Raw genomic sequence first — 4,244 nt, 5'->3', positions numbered from 1 at the left:
TTTTTGTTTTGACCATGTGTGATTTGTTCATGGGTATTTAGCTAGACTGTTTTATGAAGCTTATTGAAATGGTGCTAGTTCATTTACTTCATAGGATGTTTGACACTGGGAACATTACACAGTCATAAGATAATTTTGAATAAAAAACACGAGACATATCTGTATAGATAAAAATTTGCATTACCTTTTGGGAAAACACCCCAACCCTAATAGAGTATTCAGAATTCAGAAAGAAAAAGTTTTGTTTATGTTCTGTAATATTGAGCATATTTATTTTTTTATTTCACTTCACAGACTTACAAACATTTCCAGAGTTATTAGTCAAATCACTGGATTTGGGCATATTTGTAGTAAATATTATTAGTAGTTTGGGTCATTCTTTCTGGGCTTTCAGGGAAAGTGGAGAATTACCATCCTGTTCTGTGTTAGACTTAACAGACTTTCACCCTTTCTCCAGTCTTAAGTCTTGTAAACATGTGCGGTGGAAAGTTAATTTTTTTAAAGAAAAGCAAATGCTTGAAATATACTGATTTTAAACTTGATTTTGCTTTGAATATTCATTGATTTATTTTGGTATTTCTTAGATTATGTTGAAATTTGATTCTACTCCAAGGGTAGATAAAGAAAAAGCAGGTTGTTTAAGGGACAGAGTAAGAGTATATGTTGAATTTTTGTTTCACCCTCTTTCATTATTAAGGAGGGACGTTAGGCACAGACTAATCACCTGTCATTTGAAGAGAGCCATAGGTGATATTTAAGGTCCCATATATAAAAGTTTTTTTAAAAATTCATCTTTAATGATTCTCTCTAAAAATACAGTCATTTGTGAATAATGCCTCTGGTGCATTAATTAGATTATGTTACATTTTTCTTTATGTTTTAAGCATAGCTTCCCAGATTGGGTCTTGTGCATTCTTTGTAATATCAAATGGCAGTTCAGTTTGACTTTCTTTTTTTTTTTAATATTTTATTTATTTATTTGACAGAGAGAGATCACAGGTAAGCAGAGAGGCTGGCAGAGAGAGAGAGAGAGAAGCAGGCTCCCTGCTGAGCAGAGAGCCCGATGTGGGACTCGATCCCAGGACCCTGAGATCATGACCTGAGCCGAAGGCAGCGGCTTAACCCACTGAGCCACCCAGGCGCCCCCAGTTTGACTTTCTTTTAAAGCTAAGTGGAAGCAAAAACATGTTCAGTGAAACCAATGAGAACATCTTTGGCTCAGAAATTCCATACAGTACTAATAGCAGCGTATGTCTCACCTCCTATTGACTTCTTTCCAGGTAAATTAGTTTTAATGACTAGCATGACTATGAACAGAGGTAAGTCACTGATGATTCCTGGAGTTAAAGAATGAAAAAACTGAAGTGAAGCACACTTAAATAGGGATGTGCTAAATATTCTTTCCACAGTAGTCAGTGGTTTTAAGTTTTCATGGTTTTCATGTCCATTTACTTTGCCAGGTGAATCTTCAGATATTCCTATTAGTAAGCCTAAGATCTTAGGCTGCAATACTCATTTGTACATCTGCTTATAACTGCATTGCCCTGGATGGTCCTTTCTGAGGACTCACCTGGTAAAGCCTTTTGAACTGATACAGTACAGGGGAAAGGCAGAGAGACTTAGATTCAATTCCTAACTAAGCTATTTAGGGTTTATGTTAATTTCCATGGGCCTATCACTTATATCATAGGACTATACGTGTTGTTAATTCTTCCCAAAGGAAAAATTTTAAACACGGTAATGGATATAATAGTAGATGCTCAGCAGATTCCATTATATTTAAAGATTATTTCCAAGAACACATTTTGATCAATAAATGTGACCTAATACAAAGTCTAATACCTGATTGTCATTAATTACTTTCAAATACTGTGACACCTACACATCAGTAAAATGTGACCTTCTAGCCCTAGCCAAACCACCATGTTGATACTGGGATAGAGTTCACCATAGTATTTATTGTTTCTTCTTTTCTATATGATAAAATCGATTAAGTCAGTGGTTTCATTTCTGTTGAATATTCAGCTTCTGTTCCTACAACAATAACAATCCTAAAGTGATTCCTAAAGGAAGTTTCACGAATCACTAATTCTTTATGACTTAGTGTTATCAAATAAATTGGAGAAATAAACCAAGTGGGTTTTTTTTTTTTTTTTGGTTGTTTTTTTGTTTTTACTATGTGAAGCTAAAGCTTTACTACACTAATGCACATTGGAAACTAGAAGATCTTAAAGAGATTTTCTTCAGCTTATTTAATGGTTTCTTCTCAAAGCATGGGACTAGAATTCTAGTGAACATCCTTTGCAACATGCTTAGGTTGAATAATCTGGTTATACAGTACTTGAATGGAAGAAAAAGACTGTGTTCTTGTAATTATGGTTAATTACTAGTTATTTTTTAGAAAGGGAAAAACGAAGCTAAAGTTCATTTACGAAACATTTTCAAAGTAATCTTCATTCCTTTTATGTACCATTTCTGAAGAGTAGCAAGATGAACAAAAATAGTTTCTGAATACACAAAGGAGTAATTCCTGGATTGAAACTGATTTGAAAGCATCTTTCAAGTCTAGTTTAACTTGACAGATAATCTTCACTTTACTTCAATAATAAATTGCCTTTGATGTTTTACATTTCTTAATGATTTTCAAAAACCAATAAATTACAATGCAAACATTTCACCAGGAAAATTCTGATCTTCATGCAGTAGAGATGTGCTGTCTGGGCAGTCCGCACTCTTGGTGAAGGTATAATTATATGAACTTCCTGACATGTAGGTCACTTTATTTATAAAAATAACGTAGCTGTACACATCACATGAAGCTACCTTGTGTCTCACACGTTATGAAAGCAATTGAAACTTTGAAAGCTTAAAAAGATGTTTCTTTTCCTTTTTTTAAAGATTTTATTTATTTATGACAGATAGCAAGAGAGAGAACACAAGCACAGGGGAGCTGGAGAGGAAGAAGCAGGCTCCCACTGAGCAGAGAGCTTGATACGGCATTGATCCTAGAACGCTGGGATCATGACCTGAGTCGAGGTCACTTAATGACTGAGCCACCCAGGAGCCCCTAAAAAGATGTTTCAAACCAAAAGTGATTTGCTTTAGCATCAATTTTCTGATAATTTACAAGCCAAGGCAGTCTCATATGTATGGACACTACCTCTGTAAAAATGTACTGCCATAAAAGTTGGCTATTGTTTCCTTGTTCATGTTACTGATTTCTTTTAGTTTTATATATTTTCTTTACAGCCTCTTTGCTAAGTTACAACTGATTTTGAAATATTTAGTAGATTTGTCTTAAGTTCGAAGCATTCAAAGTAAATAAAGCATGTTACAGACCTGCAAATAGTACTTAAAATTATGGTACTCAACAAAGTTGTAAACCTCTTTTATGAACTACTGAATGTCCTCATTTGGCAGCTGAGCAATTTATTTATATCCTCATCCAAAAAAAAAGGACTTAAAGCTATTTGGAAAATACATAACTTAGCAAGATCATAAAATTGATAAAGGAAGGTAGGAACATAACATTGATTGCCTTGGGGAATGGAAAAGTATCTCCCTTGAGTTTCGGTGACAGTGAAGCTGGAAGGGAACCTCTCTCACTCTATGTGTTATGTGGTAGGTACTGTATGCTAGATGTCTTACACATTGAAGGCACTCAACTCTGAAGGCTCTGAAGGACTCCTAGCAGGTCAGCTGACCAAAAAGTATCTGTTATTTTCATGGATAATGTTGTTGCCTCATAATTACATTGTTTGCCAAATTAGTAGCGGGTCTTATTTCAGCATGTCATCGTTCACCAATCAGATCTTGCGCTCATTTATATCTCTTGCATTCTATAGCTAACCCCCAAATGAAAAATGCCTCTAATTCTGTCAATATTACAAAGCCTCAATTTAATGTCTTAGTGCCTCTATTTAAAAAATTTTTTTTAAATTCCTGTATTAAGACTGGGTAAACTAGACAGAGGTTTGAATTTAATGTTGTAAAACGGGCATCTAGCTTCAAGTGCAAAATAAGCTACCTGGAATACGTTTAATTTGAAGGGAATCTAAAACCTTAAATCTTGTCTATTGCCACCATTCTTAGGTGTAATTTATAAGATAGAGAAACGAGAGGAAACAGTTCCATCAAGAGTCAGTACTTGTCTCGTAAAGCGGGACTTGGAAGGCCTGGAAGAAACCGCGTTCACCGGCTTTCCGGAAGCGCCCTCGGGCGGGAGGCTGTGCGCATGCGCGAAT

The sequence above is a fragment of the Neovison vison genome, chromosome 5, assembly GCF_020171115.1.
Source record: "Neovison vison isolate M4711 chromosome 5, ASM_NN_V1, whole genome shotgun sequence".
NCBI lineage: Eukaryota > Metazoa > Chordata > Mammalia > Carnivora > Mustelidae > Neogale > Neogale vison.
The sequence above is the reverse complement of the archived record's forward strand: the minus strand, read 5'-3'. Positions refer to the sequence as shown.